The following is a 19,129-nucleotide window of genomic DNA, read 5'->3' on the forward strand; positions in this document are numbered from 1 at the left end:
AAATTTCATTTCTCGTCTCGCCTCGTCTCTACTAAAATCACCATTATGCTAGCAAATCCGAGTGCGTCAATCGCCGTATATTTAAATAATACTTACTCGTATCGTGGAAACCGACTGTACCGACCAACCAACCAACCGCTTACTCCCAACTTAAGACGATGATGGCCATTGTTGGCGCGTTATGCTCAGTGGTTTGACCTATCGCCTCTCAAGCAGAGGGTCGTGGGTTCAAACCCCGGCTCGCACCTCTGAGTTTTTCGAAATTCATGTGCGGAATTACATTTGAAATTTACCACGAGCTTTGCGGTAAAGGAAAACATCGTGAGGAAACCTGCACAAACCTGCGGAGCAATTCAATGGTGCGTGTGAAATTCCCAATCCACACTGGGCCCGCGTGGGAACTATGGCCCAAGCCTTCTTGTTCTGAGAGGAGGCCTGTGCCCAGCAGTGGGACCTATATAGGCTGGGATGGATGGGTATGCCCTCCGCCAGTATGTGCGTGTATTCGCCCATCATTGGCACACTCTACAGCCTACAGGTACTTTGTAACAAAGATCGGCCACTTCCTACCCTTTTCAGGACGCTTCAGAGCAAATTAGTTGATTCCGGTTTCAAACGGAAACACCGTTTAACCAAATTGCCACCACCTGTGCCTTCTCTATACAGCTGAATTTAACACGCGAATTTTAATGATTATTAAACTTATATAGCTTTAACTTGCGACTCTGCTTCGGTGACAACATCATCATCATCATCATCATGTCAGCCGAAAGACGTCCACTGCTGGACATAGGCCTCCCCCAAGGCTCTCCACTCAGACCGGTCTTGTGCTTTCCGCATCCACCGCGATCCCGCGATCTTAACCAGGTCGTCGCTCCATCTTGTTGGAGGCCTACCGACAGCTCGTCTCCCGGTCCGCGGACGCCATTCGAGAACCTTTTGACCCCATCGGCCATCAGTCCTGCGAGCAATGTGCCCCGCCCATTGCCACTCCAGTTTCGCAATGTTCAGCTAATTTTTTGTTTGAATTGTGAACCCGTGAATGTTTATAGACTTAGGGGCTGTTTCACCATCCATTGATTAGTGTTCACTGGCGGTTAGGTGTGATGCCGTCTCTATTTGTTTTGTTCGAATAGACGGAGACGGCATCACATTTAACCGTCGGTTAACGCTAATCAATGGATGGTGAAACAGCCCCTTAGTGGTTAAAGTGGATTTTACGTAGATCCCCCTGAAATATCGGGATATAGAATAGGCTTATGTATTACTAGAGTTTACCCACGGCTTTCCACGGTTATACTATTCGATCTGGTAGTTATAATTTGAAATTCTGGGATGTTACAAAATTCCCTTGGGAACTTCCAAAATTTAGATCGTCCATTCTTCACACTTCATTGAAGTCCATAATTTCATTATACTCCAGCTACTTACATTTCAAATTTCATGACTCTAAGCCCAGCGGTTGTTATTTCGAGATTTTATCCCAATCCCGTGGGAATATCGGGTTAAAAAGTAGCCTATGTGTTATTCCAGACGCACATTTATTTCATCATCCCAGCCTATATACGTCCCACTGGTCACAGGCCTCCTCTCAGAACAAGAGGGCTTGGGCTATAGTTCCCACGCGGGCCCAGTGCGAATTGGGAACTTCACACGCACCATTGAATTGCTTCGCAGGTTTGTGCAGGTTTCCTCACGATGTTTTCCTTCACAGCAAGCTCGTGGTAAATTTCAAATGTAATTCCGCACATGAATTTGGAAAAACTCAGAGGTGCGAGCCGGGTTTGAACCCACGACCCTCTGTTTGAGAGGCGATAGGTCAAACCACTAGGCCACCACGGCTTTTTTCACATTTATTTACGTATCAAATTTCATCGAAATGCGTCCAGCCGTTTTAGCGTGAAGACAAACATTCACTCACACACACACACACACACACACACACACAAACTTTCACATTTATAATATTAATAAGTAGGAAGTAGGATTTCAGACGTTTACCTATATACTAAGTTTCATACGAATCTAAATACGGAACAAACACAAGTACGCATAGACACTCTTGAAACTTTCCGATTTATAATATAAGAAGGATTCAGAATCGTTTGGTTGGGTCTTATTTTTTTACTTATTTTTACCAGACTACTAGAAGAATATTACAATATCATCATAGTATCAGCCGAAGACAGAAGTACTTATGTAATTATGTGCAGATTGCATAATAGATCAGAATACATCTGACATTAGTCGGCTACGCTACGGATAATTCTTCATAATGTACAAAAAAAAACCAGAAAAAAGGCAATATTGATAACAGCGCCATCTAACGGGATTGATAATGGGCTAGCCTGCCGACCACCGCCGAGGTAAAGTAACAGTTAAAGAGTACTTTTACGGGTGTGAACTGATAAAGAAAATAGAATTATTACATGTCAACAATAGTCGTAAGGAAGTACTGATGTTGGCGTAGACTAGTATCTAGATTGGCGTACGATTATGTTCCAAGAAAACTCCTATCAACAGCAATCGTACGTAAAGCTTCTGTTGGTAATGTTATACCTAGTGGTTTTGCGATCCATTGTAAACAAACAGAATTTACAACGATTTCAAACGGTTCCGTTGTGGTTCCCACTATTGTGAGGCAGACTAACGCAATGCCAGATTTTTTTGCATTTGTGAGTCATTCTTGGCAATATCACAAGAGCTCCTAGACAGAATAATCTTGGATCAACTCTATAGTGAAAGGTAAAAGACACACTAAATCACTCCGCTTCTTTCGCGTATGTTATTTATGTCTTACAACTGGAGACAAGCCTTTTTCTTTCAGTTTTGTCCTGAGTAGTCGCTGTTTCATTAAAAATGACAGTTATAATAATAGATTTAGGGGCTGTTTCACCATCCATTGATTAGTGTTAACTGGCGGTTAGGTGTGATGCAGTCTCTATTTGTTTTGTTCGGATAGACGGAGACGGCATCACATTTCACCGTCGGTTAACGCTAATCAATGGATGGTGAAACAGCCCCTTAGATTTCTAGAAAAAGTCTCGTTTAAACTGCGCAGATTATTCAATTTTGCATGTCAATAGGTCATCTTTTGACTTAGGTACGGAATACTTTTTCATCCCGGAAAACAGCGTAGTTCACCCAAGAGATAAACATATCCTAGATTGTGATGCCTTGGAAACCATTGTGTGGGACAAATACTTTGTAATGTTTAATGTTACCTCTAATAGTGCATCAGCATGTTAATTGACATCTCTAAGTGTCTTCAGCATTACTGAGTACGAATTCTGCGATGGCAAAAGCGTGGACAAAACTAGTCTTACTAAAATTATAAATGCAAAAGTGTACGCATGTGTATGTATTTGTTAATCTTTTATGCCAAAACGACTGAACGAAAGTGGACATAATTTGGTGCATATGCACCTAGATAGCAGGGCGTCTGCACTAACATATAAGCAACTTTTTATTACTATTTTACGGGATCCATTTAAAATCTCAAAATCTTAATCGCTGAGGTAGACTCGGCGAATTGAAATTTTGCACAGGTGTTCAAAATACTACTTTAAAGACTACGATGTAAATTCGGGAATTCCTATGGGAATTCACCTAATGGTTTACGCGAGTGAAGCAACCAGTAAAAAAAGAAAGAAGAAAGATATATTTATAATAACAATAACACTTAAACAAGCTAAAAATACCAACACAGGCGGCATGCATAGGTGCTGTTATAAAAGGCACGTAATCCGTAATTCTATGGTTAAATTCAACACGTGAAAGTAAACAGAAGCTCCTAAAAGAGCACCCGTTATTTGTATCAAAAGGTGTGAAAGGTCACAGAATCAGTATTTGCACGTCTAATGACGGTAATGTCACCTTTTAACCCACTTGCTCGGCTGGAATCCCAACTATTGTCATTGCAACTCATTAATATTCTACTCGTTTCTTCATCAGACACCGCTGTAGTTTCAAGTGTTCCTTGCGCTTGTCCCTTTTCATCTTCTCCCTCGCCCGTATCGCCATCTCTCTCATAATAATATGCCCAATCCATAGTAGTATCGGTAAACAAATAAACGGTAGTTTTTGCTTTGTACAGCTCAAACAATACTGATACACTAACATTTGTGATAGGAAGACATGTTTGCGGTTCGAATGTTTCGGCGCCTTTGATTTTTAAACCGCCTACTTATTTCGTGTTTGTCGACGACATTATTTGAATTTCTCTATTCATTTTATTGGTTCAATTGTTGGGATGGCATTCCTGGGTGTTGTAATGATGACGTCTGTTTCACATACTGTTTTTTCTTTAGTGGTTTGCCGAATGATACCACCCACACTTCTAATGTATTCATTTTGACTACAGGCTTTTTCACGAGCCTCTCTTTAGGGTCATTGAAGAATTACGTAAGCACCGAATGGGGGGGTCTTTGCTTTGCTTATTTTTGATGACATGGGGGCCGGAGGGTCTATATGGTGCTTACGTCAGCAATATTTATTTATTATTTCTTGTTTTTTTTTGCAAAACGTAGTAGGCAATAATTCAAGCAAATATGGCTACCCTACTTGAAACAAATTCACATGAATAACAATAAAGAAACCTGAATAGATTTAAAAATATATATACCAGTGTTTACGTAAGCATAGGGGGGAGGGGGTAGGGTTTTGCTGACTTTCGCTTATCTTTTTCTACTTTTTTCGCATCGGGTACTAAAACAACCGTGTCACCCGTTTAAAAATCTACAAATCTCGTCACAATTCGTTAATTTGCAGGTGGTAGGACCTTGTGCAAGGTCCGCCCGGATTGCTACCACCATCTTGCTCGCTAATCCTGCCGTGAAGCAGCACTGTTTGCATTGTTGCGTTTCGGCGTAGAGAGTACGACAGCCGGTGAAATTACTGACACTTGAGGTATCCAATCTTAGGCCTCTAGGTTGGCAACGCATCTGCAACACCCCTGGTGTTGCAGGTGTCTATGGGCGGTGGAGATCTCTTACCATCAGGAGACCTACTTGCTCGTTTGCCATCTAGTCGAATAAAAAAAAACTTCATTAACATCATTATAGACAGATTAAAATGTTATCTCACTTCGTTTTCGCCTATTTACAACGGCGTAAGCATTTCGGAGAATAATTTTATGCATCCGTCCGTCACAATATGACTAACTCGTGAATTGGAACACGCTTTAAAAACAATTTATTTTTAAAATCGTGTTTTCAGTGAGCTAATAAGTTATCCACATTACGTGTTTGCGTTTTTAACTGATTTCAAAAAAGCAGGAGGTTATCAATTTGTTTGAATTTTATTTATGTTTGTTACCTCAGAACTCCGTCATTTATGAACCGATTTTAAAAATTTGTTGTTCGCTGGAAAGGGAATACTTTGAATTAGGTCCCAATGTCACAAAGTTAGGAGCTGATGAGTCGATCCTAGGGAAATCGAGGGAACTTGTCAAGTATTGTAGGGACCTATGGTGATTTGGATTTGTTTAGTAGTAACTCGTGCATTTGCTCTTGGAATTCATTTGGTGAAGTGAAATTGACGAGGAATTCCTCAAATGGGCGCTAGAACTATTCTGTAACAAGTATTACACGGGTTGAGATTCGATTACTTTACATGGTCACATGTGGAAAACTTATTTATTATTTGTCGATAAAAAGTTACAGTTTACAGTTAAAAACAAAAAAAAACAAATCGCTGTAAAATTCAAATTATACATAAAAAAGTACATTAAAAAAATACATACAAAAAATAGGTAAATATTTTTTAATGCCATCTGCATCGCTACCCTAAAACGACGGAACATCACACTCTCCGGCCAGAAGTCGGAGCGCAGGAACATCTGCTGGTGTGTGGCAGGCACTTGTCTAAATGACCGCATTTTACACATTTATTCTAAGGTGCTTCTTACGGCAATGTCTTAACGATCGCACAGGAATGCCCCGTTCCCTGGAGACACTTCAGCCTCCCATATTCGCACGTGCACCTGACCAATTATTAGACGTTTCAGAGAAAGTGAAATTGGGCCCATCCTGCGCCTGAGCCGCTAATACAAAGTCATCGAACCTAAAATATTTCCTAAATCGGGTATCGGCCGAGTTCGTCACGCGACTGTCTAGACACAGTATACGGGTGCGCGCGCAGTATACTAACGCGCGAGCGCTATAGTTTTTTTTATTTATTTATTATAGCACATCATTCAAATGTCAAATAGTTTAATATCAATACCCGCTTTATTTAATTATTTAGTCATTATCATCATCAGCCTATAGCAGTCCACTGCTGGACATAGGCCTCCCCCAATGAGTGCCATGCGCCCTGTCCTCGGCTAGACACAATCTGCTACTGCCAGCAGCCTTTCGCAGATCTTCACACCACCTGGTTGCTGGATTTATTTATAAATCAATGAAAATTAACAGCATAACAGTATGCGCTGTAAATTTAAAAAAATGAAAATGAAAATAATCACATATTACCTAACACTATGGATTTTTAGGTGCAAAATATTTTTTTTGTATTTGAATGTGAATTTGAATTATAACAATATTACTTGATATTACTAGTAATATAGGCATGAAATCAAAAACTGTCGTAACTCGAAATTTAGGGCTTTTTTGGGGGTTAAGTATACAGACAAGCTAGCATTTTTTTCTCGATTTTTCTGTATACCTACTTAACTCAAAAAGCCGCAAATTTTGAGTTACGTCAGTGTTTGATTTCATGTGCGATGTATTATTACCTTACATAGTACCAAATATTCTTTTAGTCTGTGATATCCGTAAGACATTGCATGTACGAGAGAAATTGATTATTTATTAATTTAAACTATGGAAATACATATTGGAAAAAATCGTAAATAAAACTTAACTATAAACTAAATACCTACTTAAAAACTTTACTAAGTTTTTAAGTACTATAAATTAAATCCAATAATAAAAGGCCACCGTGGCATGGCGTAAATTAGATGATTTTATAGTGGATAAAATATGTCTTATACTTTACGAGGTGGAATGATTGCAAAGGTAAATAGTTGCATATGTATGCATCGCTAGAAAACCTGATATCAAATAAAAAAAACTCATTCAAATCGGTCCACCCGTTTAAGAGCTATGGTGCCACAGACAGACTCACACACACACTCACACAGTGAGAGACACATAGACACACATAGCGGTCTTTATAACACCCCTCTTTTTGCGTCGGGGGTTAAAAATTAAAAGCATAAATAAATTTGGTTAATGATAAAGTAACTTGCTGTAACTCAAACTTATGATCCACAAAGTTGAACTACTGTTGTCAAACGCGTGCTGCGATCTATGCATTTGCAGGTATCCTTATGAAATTTACACAAAAACCTCGCTACCAGGCATGCTCTTATAATATTTAAATTTAATTTAGAAATGCTCGAAGCTAAGGCGTTTGCCACGCACTTCATAAGCCTTAACTGTATGCTGATTTTACTTGAGCTAATCGTGACTAAGAATTGGAAAGATGAGATAGAGTTGAGCTATGTCTCGAAAGCCAAGTATAGTTGGCAAGAAAAACTGCGCAATACTGTTTCGGTAATTTTATTTTTAATGCATTATATTGACTAAATATGGCACTTTAACCTGCCAGTATTTATTTCATTCTTTTAATTACATTCAACCTTAGGCTTAGAACTTTTCTACGCACATACGTAAAACTACGTGTTTGGAGAATTTTATTCATGTATTGAGATCCAGAGACATCAAGTGTTTGTTAACAAAAAACGGTGTTTTAAAAATCTTTTTAGGCCATGTAATTTTTAATGAAATCTATTTTTCCGTTGCTTCAATACTTCAAAAATGACTGAACCGATTCTGATTCAAGATAGCTAAGAACCATCGCAACAAAACTTGCTTTCACGTAAAAAATCGCATTAAAATCGGTCTATCCATTTTAGTGCTACGATGACATAGACATCGGCGTCAAACTTATAACAATATCCCTCTTTTTTTGTCGGGGGTTAATAATAAATGTTAATAGGTATAGGTAGAGTCATTCACGATGACGCGTGCCGTAGTTTTTATTACAATGTCATTAAGAGCGTTTATACCTGCTGAGCTGGCAACGTTGCATTTTTGTTAGTTTTTCTCGATTATTCCATAAAAATTGAATGAAAATTAATAATGTTGTCTGATAGAACTCTTCTTAACATAAAAGTTAATGTGTCTACTCCAATAATTATTCGTGGTAGACTTTTATATTCCTTAAAAACGAATTAATGTTTATGACCGGTTTTTAAAGAAAATAAAAGTCTATAACGAATAATAATTGGAGTAGACACATTAACTTATATATTAAGAAGTGTTCTATCAGACAACATTATTAATTTTCATTCAATTTTTATGGAATAATCGAGAAAAACTATCAAAAATGCAACGTTGCGAGCACAGCAGGTATAAACCCTCTTAATGTCTAATTTTGACAAAATCATGCGTCTTCGTGGATGGCACTATGTACTATTCATAACCTTCCTTTTTGTCGTAAGTAAATATGGTATAAATTGAGGGGGCAGTCTCAGGGCTATGGGATCTGGTCGCTTATCGCTGCTCTTACCATCTGAGGATGGACAAAAGATAGTATTGATTTCGCCGACTACACATCGTTCGCGAAAAGTACGTGGGCATCTCAAGCATATTCGAATCAGCAGGGTTACTACGAAACTCGAAACTCGAAGTTCGTATCGTACCGTCCCTCTCGCTCTCGTATTAAATAGTATAAGTGTCAGAGGGACCGCACGACACGAACTTCGAGTTACGAGTTGCTACTACGAGTTGCTGCAGGCCCAAAACGAACTTCGTATCTTGCCGTCCCGCTGACGTTAATATTATTTAATACGAGAGTGAGAGGGACGGTACGATACGAACTACGATATTCGAATTTTGTATTAGCCCCTCAGATGTCTATGAGTGTGGTGGGTAGTAGATAATATTTTAGCCAGTGATTGGGTAAGTACAACGATTACCCATGAAAAAGGTTTTATAAAAAAATACGAGGGCAAATGAAAATTTCCTATGGTAGGTAGGTACAATACAATACAATAACTCTTTATTGTTCCTACACCATGAAAAGTATGCTAAAATTATACATAGAATAAGACAGCCGGTGAAATTACTGGCACTTGAGGTATCCCTTCTTAGGCCTAGGTTGGCAACGCATCTGCAATACCCCTGGTATTGCAGATGTTTATGGGCGGTGGTGATCTCTTACCATCAGGAGACCCACTTGCTCGTTTGCTATCCAGTTGAATAAAAAACAAAGTAGTTAATAGTTGTAGCAGTTAATGAGTAATACCTAAGTGATAATTGACACGAGGTGTAGTTTTTTTTCGATGGACCTATTTCTAAAGTGAAGAAAAAGAAACGAGATGCCATTTTCGACAGCTTTTTATTTGATGATGAAAAGATTGACAAGTGAAAGATTTTTAAAGCTGCTAAGCTTGTTTTGTCATTACCGTCACAAATAACATCAATGACTATTTTCTCCAAATTTTAGGACTTGGGGCTGTCATTGTTCATCCACCATTACCTCTCATATTTCGTTTTCTAGAATTTTTGTACCGTACAACGGCAAAAACTACTAGACATTGGCAAAATTATCCTCCAATGGACAGAGCCATATTTTTTTAAAGAAACAACAACAACATAGGACTTGGGGACATTAAGATATAATTTTTTTATGACTAGGAATCTAATTTAAAAATCAAGTAATCGTTGCAGCCTACTGGTTTGATCTATGGTCTCTCAAGCAGAGCACCTCTAATCGTTTTGGAAGTTAAGCTAAATACAGTAAAAAAAAACTTATTTCACAAAAACTTTTTTGAGCTAAACCTTGTTTAAAAGCCGCACCAGCGCCTTGCGCACGCGCATACGTCTGCGTCCGTTTAAACAATTCCGTCGGGGTTGCCTCGCTAACTGTTTATGGAGTCGCGCCAAACGTGGCGCGCGAAAAAACCCGAGTCGAGTCGAAAGGAAACCCGAATGCGGCAAAAAAGGCGGTGCATTCGGGTTTCGACTGGCGTTTGTTTTGGTTTCGATTTTTAAATTTTAATCGTCGTGAATGATCTTAACTCTAAACACAACAGAAGTGACGGCAATGATATTGGGTTATAGTGACTTCGTACCTACAGTCAAGGGTATAGAATATCTATCTATACGGTCGTGCGGAGTGTACGATATAACTCTGTCAGAAATATGTGAGCATTTGAATGGTAAAAAAATTAAATGTTAACATATCTATAAATAGGTGTACAATGTCGGTCAAATATAATAATTATGTAGGCAAATAGCCGTGGTGGCCTAGTGGTTTGACCTATCGCCTCTCAAGCAGAGGGTCGTGGGTTCAAACCCCGGCTCGCACCTCTGAGTTTTTCGAAATTCATGTGCGGAATTACATTTGAAATTTACCACGAGCTATGCGGTGAAGGAAAACATCGTGAGGAAACCTGCACAAACCTGCAAAGCAATTCAATGGTGCGTGTGAAGTTCCCAATCCGCACTGGGTCCGCGTGGGAACTATGGCCCAAGCCCTCTTGTTCTGAGAGGAGGCCTGTGCCCAGCAGTGGGACATATATAGGCTGGGATGATGATGATGAGGCAAATAGGAGGACATAGATACCTATACACGCGAGAGGCCTGCCAACGCTTCGTCTTCCGATTCGTGGTCGCCCCTCGAGGAGTTTTCTCTCCCAACGGTTATCTGTTCTTTGAGCGATGTGGCCGCCCATTGCCACTTCAACTTGCAGATTAAATAATAATCATCATCATCATCCCAGCCTATATACGTCCCACTGCTGGGCACAGCCTCCTCTCAGAACAAGAGGGCTTGGGCCATAGTTCCCACGCGGGCCCAGTGCGGATTGGGAACTTCACACGCACCATTGAATTTCTTCGCAGGTTTGTGCAGGTTTCCTCACGATGTTTTCCTTCACCGCAAAGCTCGTGTAAATTTCAAATGTAATTCCGCACATGAATTTCGAAAAACTCAGAGGTGCGAGCCGGGGTTTGAACCCACGACCCTCTGTTTGAGAGGCGATAGGTCAAACCACTAGGCCACCACGGCTTAGATTAAATAATACAATAACATGTTATAATATTTATGTTCAAGTAGTAACTAGTGAGTGGTATAATCTGTATACCGGTTCTAATGCCACCGACGGTGCTGCATGAAAATCAGCGCTGGAGTGTTATAAACGCTTCAGCATTATGCTGAGCCGGTATCCAGATCGCAACCGCATTGCAATGACACACTACCTTACGTTTTATCTATTTGTAATAATATTGTTATGTCTTGTGTTGTTGTGAATACATGTATTTTTTTTCTCTTTCTTTCTATAACTAAAACAAAGTAGTAAATACTTGCATGGTAGAGTCCAGCGCTGCCCTGCGTTGTAGCGTAGCCCCTCCCGCGCCCCGTGTGCGTACTACGTCGTTTTTACCGACTCAGGCGCAAGCTTACACGGCGACGTTTTTATACGCTTTTGTTTAGATAAGGAAAATCTATATAAGGTTAGATGCAATTATTAATAGTGCGTTGTTACTTTTACGATAAATTGTGTTTGGTTTGAGTTGAGAGATGAAATGGATGTTTATTTGATAGTAATAAAGTTTTGGCAGTTAGGGTTCCAGTAGGTACCTCAAAAGAAAGTAGGTAAGAAAAAAAAAATCCCTTAACAATTCTCACTTCGTATCAATTCGTCATCTGTCTTTTTAACTCCCGAAGCAAAAAGAGGGTTGTCTTCCCGTCATGGTGCGCCTAAAGTTCCCAATCCGCTCTGGGCCCGCGTAGGTACGGCCCAAGTGAGACGTATTTGAACGTATATAGGCTGGGATGAACTACCTATGTAATACAAAATATTTTTTGTGAAGTACGGGAGGCAAACGAACAAGTGGGTCTCTTGATGGTAAGAGATCACCACCGCCCATAAACATCTGCAACACCAGGGGTATTGCAGATGCGTTGCCAACCTAGAGGCCTAAGATGGGATACCTCAAGTGCCAGTAATTTATTGATATCATCGAAATTTTTCCAACTCCGAAAATCTTCCCTCCTCGAACTTTTACCAACAATTGTACCTGCTTATGAGTCATGTTACGAAGAAATCCCGCTTCCAAACCAATAAATTTTCCGAAGTGGCCCGTGCCAAGTTTCCTCCGATTTTCCCGGATCACTGCAGGCTTATTTATCACGCTCATTAATGGGATTTAAGATTAAAAAGTATTTTTAAAAGTCCAATGTATTTCTGTGGCCGAATGCACCTGGTGCAACAGCGTATTGTTTTTTTGGAACGGGAAATAAGTGTTCATATTTTATTTTTAGACTAAAAGCTAGTCACCGCGATTTTGTCTGACAAGAATTTATTTATACTAAATGATATTGTAACCGATAACTCACGTCTTAAATCGAGTTTAGCTCGAAATGTTTCGGGCTATTTCGTAGCCCTTCTTCATAGGAGCACGCGACCCCGTTACAATATCATTTACTATGGGTGAGTCTCACGGTAGTTTAATGTTCAAGAATTCATTTTCTCAGGATTAAAACTATCCTATGCCCTTTCCTGGGACTCAAACTATCTCTAGCCCAAATGTCATCTATATCGGTTCAGCGGTATAACCGTGAAGAGGAAACAAATAGACAGACAGACAGTTACTTTCGTGCAAAGAAACAGATAAATAGACAAAATAAAATAAAATCTCGTCTTACTAAAATCTCTAATGTCCGGTTTTAGAATAGGACGTCTTCCCGTGGATGTCATAGAACGCGACAATGGAACTGACGTGAGAGTGGTCAGCAGCGCTCTCTATTGCCAACTGCAAACTCCGTATAGCACTGCGGTGTGGACGGCAAGGAGAAAGGATACGCTATTGTCCCAAGAAAATCGTCATGAAGGTTCACTACTAATCCTCAACCACTCACTCAAACTCAAACAATCACTAATAATATAATATATATAACCATAATAACTTCATCCTTAATACAAGTTTTTTTGCTGACTGTACTTTTTGTTGACTGTACTTGCATTGTTACCCAAACTACATTTGCATACCAAATTTAGTCGATGCTATTAACCGTTGAAGAGTTCCGTCCTGCGGAAACGATCCTGGCTGGACTACCAGGATGACTCTGCTAGATTATTATATTGTCACGCGATTTACATAAATATTCCAAATATCAAGTCAATCTGACTACTGGAACTTGGTTGAATTTAACATGCAAGATTTGATTACAGACAAACAGACAGACAACGGGACTGGTGAAACTAAATAAAAGCTTGTAAAAAGGTCTAGGCTCTGTCAAGATTTGTTGCAGCGCCTTTTTTTTCTTATTCGACTGTATGGCAAACGAGCAAGTGGGTCTCCTGATGGTAAGAGATCACCACCACCCAAAAACATCTGCAGCGCCAGGGGTATTGCAGATGCGTTGCCAACCTAGAGGTCTAAGATGGGATACCTCAAGTGCCAGTAATTTCACTGGCTGTCTTACTCTCCACGCCGAAACACAACAGAGCAAGCACTGCTGCTTCACAGCAGGATTAGCGAGCAAGATGGTGGTAGCAATCCGGGCGGACCTTGCACAAGCTCCTACCACCTGCAAAAGTTCAAAGGCTTATTGATTATTTCATCAATATGGACCTCCGCAAAGTAACGCCTAAATCTATCAATTATCCCAAATGTAAACTGATAAACTCGGGCAAAATTTCGTGAAAATGTTTTTATGATTATTTTCTTTGAGAAAGAGATAGAGAGAAATATTTATTTTCACATATTCGATACACAAACAAATACAATATAATACAATGACTCTTTATTGTACACCAACACCACAATAGTAAGCGAAACAGAAAACAAGTACTCTGAGAAAAACATACAAGGTAAGCAATGCGACCTAAAACCACCACTACCATTAGAACCACCATTACCACCACCGAAACTGAAAAAGAAAAAGATTTGCTAACAGTAACAATAGTTATTTGTGTCACAAGGGAGCAAAATGGTATATTTACGGCGAGGGCGTACATTGAATCCAAAATGTAGCGAAGGATTCTACAATAGAGTCCTGAGCGTAGCGAAGGATTCTAAAGTAGAATCCTGAGCGTAATGAGGGATTCAAGTGTTAACGCCCAAGATGAAAATAATTTTGGCCCCGAGTGGCTCATACAACTTTTCACACCGAGCAATAAGAAACTTGAAAAAAAAATCTAAATATAATTAAAAAACCACCAGCATAGAAAATGGCGTGGCTTTCCAATTATCAACTTCAAAAAATGGCATTTGCAATAAAACACTTAGAAAAGCCTTGAACAGAAAAGTTGCACTTTGCTCCCTCTCGACAGGGAGGAAAAGTTACTTTTCTGAAGGAGAGGTGTGCAAAAAAAATTGTTGCTTGTAACATAACTTGAGTGACTACAAAACTAAGGCCTACTTAGTAAGTAAAGGTTAGGTGATGTCTTACCAAAAAAAAACAGTTTAGCAATATTAGTATAACTTTGGTTCCTAATTAGTAAGTTTTGCAATATTAGCATAACTTTGGTTCCTAATTAGTAAATTTTGGCTAAACGTCAAGTAGCCTAACTAGTTCAGCTATTATTTTTTCAGTGACCAATAGAAGGAAAGTATAATTTGGTTTTGTTGTAACTAACTCTTCTTACGTCCCGAATAAATGTTGTCTTGCTTTCTTCCTAAAGGCCCTTCTTACTTTAAGGTCCTATAAGGGCTATACTCTTCTTAACCTTCTATCTTGAACAGTGCTACCACATGCCCATATTTTTTATGTTATAATTATGCTACTTTTATTATAACTAATAAAACTTACCGACACGGCAGCGGCTTTTCTATACGTTGGTGGTCGCTATGAATCGTAAAAAATTTAAACGCGATCAGTAATATCATGATACAAAATAACATCTTAATCATAATAAGCCTTTTATTTGACTATAAATGAATAGTTGGCTTCTGAAGCGACTTTGTTTACATGTGGATTATTAAAAACTGGCCAAGTGTATCGAGCCACGGGCATTGAGGGTTCCGTAGAAATGTGTAGAGTATATTTGTCTAGTCTGTGCCGTGCCCGATTATATAGTCCTGGGCCACTACGAAATTCGAAAATCGAAGTTCGTATCGTACCAACCGTCCCTCTCACTCTCGTATTAAATAATATAAGCGTCGGCGGGACGGTACTATACGAACTTCGATTTTCGAATTTCTTAGTAGCCCTACAGCTTTTAGAATAGGACAGTTCCATCTCTTCTCGTGGGTGTCTTAAAAGGCGACTAGGGGACCAGAACTAGGGGAGAGAATGAGCAACGTCTACTGCCATCTATGAAATCCAGACTCCAGCACCAAACCACACTTTTTCAAGAAAGTCGTCATGAAGGTTCACTGGTCCTCATCCAACGACCACGATCATTCTGTCAAGCCCGTGTTGGCTAACGTTTCTGGCGCTCGCTATCGCAATCAAATGACAGTTTTAATAATCGACCATGAAAGTATATTAAAAACCGCAGTGCATTAGTAGGTACCTTAATATCTTAAGTTCTCCTCAAATAAATAAGCTCGGAAGCAATTTTTAGGAATGCGTATCTCAAAAAGCATAATTTGCTTCTTCTAAACTGCTATAGGAAAAACTTAAGAAGATGACATTTCTGACGCTCGCGATCGCAATCAAATGACAGTTTTTGTATGCGAAATCTGTCATTTGATTGCGATCGCTAATGTCAGAAACGTTACGCAATACGGCCTCTACTGTATGTAGGTACTGTAGTAGTAACGTGTCCGTATAAGTAAGTCGACGTTCAATATTCGAAAAATGACTTAAGTTCCATATCAACTCTGTGCACTACTACATACAGTCGAGCTCATAAATTTGTGAGTTGTGAGCAAAAATTTGATCAAAAATATCTGAACACGACTCTATTGTTAACGGCGTAGAAGCGTGTTCAGATATTTTTGATCAAATCTTTGCTCACAAGTTTATGAACTCGACTGTCAACCAGAGGCCGTATTGCGTAACGTTTCTGACATTAGCGATCGCAATCAAATGACAGATTTCGCATACAATTACTGTCATTTGATTGCGATCGCGAGCGTCAGAAATGTCATCTTCTTAAGTTTTTCCTATAGCAGTTTAGAAGAAGCAAATTATGCTTTTTGAGATACGCATTCCTAAAAATTGCTTCCGAGCTTTTTTATTTGAGGAGTACTTAAGATATTAAGGTACCTACTAATGCACTGCGGTTTTTAATGTACTTTCATAGTCGATTATCTTTATAGGCTACTTAGGCTTCTGGCTAATAAGTGATTTTATAATTGTATTTTATATCACATAATTATTTTATCATAACATTAATAGCTTTAAACGGAACGCTGATAAAATATGATCGGTTTAATGGTGCGTTTATTTCACCATCGCAATTAGCCAATAGAGTTATTTTTATTTATTTTACGGATCGGTTAAGGTTTAGTTTAATTAGTTGGTAAACTAGCTGTTCCCGCGACTTTGCCTGTGAACTATTTGTTTATTGCAATCCCGCGGGAACTATAAATTATTCCTGGATAAAAAGATTCCGAATTCGCGGAGCTGTTATTACGAACAAACATTCAAACATCTTCACAAACTTTCTCATTTACTTATAATATTTTCCAAACATAATAATCCTAACCTAACCAGACCTGGTCTTTGACTGAGGCCCAGAAGTCCTAACTCAAGGTTTGCCAGCGGGCTATGGAGCGCGTGTCCTAGGTGTTCGAAGAGCCGATAGAATAAGGAACACTGAACTGCGCTCAAAAACCGAATTGTTGATGTGGGGAGAAAAACCGCCAAACTCAAGTGGAAGTGGGCAGGTCATGTCTGCCGGATGCATCCGGATCGTTGGGCCAAAATCACCACTGATTGGGTTCCAAGCGACGGGCGCCGGAGCAGAGGTAGGCTTAAAAGAAGGTGGCGGGACGATTTGGAGCGGTTCCAGCCGGACTGGCAACATTTTGCCGAAGCCAGAGACGGTGGAAGGAGAAAGGGGCCTTTGCCCAGCAGTGGGACACTGTATATGCTATAAAAAAAAACTAATATTATAAAAGCAAAAACGTGTAAGTATGTGTGTATATGTGTATGCGTATACGTTTGTTACGGGATACTTTCGACTGCCATAATTTTTTTATAAGTCATAATGTAATTTTTGTCATAATTATTGTTAGTCATTTTTTTTTCACGCTGAAACCGTGCATTTTTCATTATTTTTTAAATGGTCATCCTTTAGAACTTACAGGTTAGGTTAGGATTGTTTTATAACAATTCTGAAAAATAAATGGTTTCAGAAGAAAAAAAAACCGGCAAAGAGCGTGTCGGACACGCTCGAAATAGGGTTCCATAGCCATTACGAAAAAACGAAGTAATATTTCTTTAAGGATTTCGTATTTTGTACGGAATATTCCAAGTTTACTCTTAAATTACTAATAATTCTTAAGAAAACATAACCGTTATAGTTTTCCTTTTAAGTTAATAAAAAGCTTGTAATAATAAAAAAGTGACAATTATGTAGAATTTTAGCACTTGTAACTTTTACTAAAAGGGCCCAGGTCCGTTCCTGACCTAGGTTAGACCAATGACTCACTTGTTTTTGCTAACGTTACGAAGGTCTGCTATCGATATGTCGGCATTGGACAAGTAGAGACGTGTTCTCTAAGCAAAAAACATGTTTACGACCTACATATTATGATAAAACAATGGAAACGTGTCCATCTCGTGCAGGGTTGCCACTTAAGGGTTTTTTGACAGGCAACATTTTATTTTTATTCGACTGGATGGCAAACGAGCAAGTGGGTCTCCTGATGGTAAGAGATCACCACCGACCATAAACATCTGCAACACCAGGGGTATTGCAGATGCGTTGCCAACGTAGAGGCCTAAGATGGGATACCTCAAGTGCCAGTAATTTCACCGGCTGTCTTACTCTCCACGCCGAAACACAACAGTGCACTGCTGCTTCACGGCAGGATTAGCGAGCGAGATGGTGGTAGCAATCCGGGCGGACCTTGCACAAGGTCCTACCACCTGCAAAAAATATTATGACGTTATCATATCATGAAGTCCGTTTGACGTTAGGGCTAGAAAATTAATAGATCTGGATCTGGACAATAGCCACCTCGCTAATTACTTTTGTTTAATTTAAAAACTCCAAGTTAATTCAGTTAAGTCTTGTCATAAATATGATTGATAATATGGCTATCTGTGGGATCCTGTAATTGGCTCTGTGTTGCTATTCCTTCTACATATATTCAATTATTATTATTATTATTTTAATTATTGGTATGCATGTGCTGGTGTATATTAGTGTTAAATTTAGTTTTATTTTAGTTTTTTAAGTAAATTTATTGTACTGTTCGTTAGACTGGAACTCCGTCCTCACTCTTTATTTGTCTGTTAGAAGTCGGAGAAATGCTCTAGCCCCTAAGATACAGGTTTTTACCTAGTTTAGGGGACAGAATGTTGACCTTTTCCATGACCCATCATCAAATCCCAGCCTATATACGTCCCACTGCTGGGCACAGGCTCCTCTTCAGAACAAGAGGGCTGGGCCATAGTTCCCACGCGGGCCCAGTGCGGATTGGGAACTTCACACGTGCACCATTGATTTCTTCGCAGGTTTGTGCAGGTTTCCTCACGATGTTTTCCTTCACGCAAAGCTCGTGGTAAAATTTCAAATATAATTCCGCACATGAATTTCGAAACTCAGAGGTGCGAGCCGGGGTTTGAACCCACGACCTCTGTTTTGAGAGGCGATAGGTCAACCACTAGGCCACCCACGGCTTCCACGACCCAGTTTGTACCTTTAATAGACCTAAACTCATTATGAATGTAAATTACTGTTTTTTGTTGTACAATAAATGATCATTGTTATTGTGTTTTAGCTGTTGGTTCTCCTTAAATAAATACTTCTAAAATTGTTCAACAAAACACTCGGCAAGGGCGCTAGGGACTGCATCTATTGTGACGGAGTAAAAATAAGTGGTTAATTCTGAACCGTCTGTCTGTCCACTTTAATTACCACGGCGGATATTTATATCGCAACGCCTCTCTTGTACAGTCAGCGTCAAAAGCAGCGGATACTTTCTAA

At 39.4% G+C, this 19,129-nt stretch overlaps 1 protein-coding gene across 2 annotated transcripts in view; it reads left to right on the forward strand.

Annotated features, from left to right (window-relative positions):
- vn (membrane-bound neuregulin protein vein) overlaps positions 1 to 19,129 on the forward strand; it is a 126,090-nt gene that overhangs the window by 88,513 nt on the left and 18,448 nt on the right. The window lies entirely within an intron of this gene.

Source organism: Choristoneura fumiferana, chromosome 12 (assembly GCF_025370935.1).
Source record: "Choristoneura fumiferana chromosome 12, NRCan_CFum_1, whole genome shotgun sequence".
NCBI lineage: Eukaryota > Metazoa > Arthropoda > Insecta > Lepidoptera > Tortricidae > Choristoneura > Choristoneura fumiferana.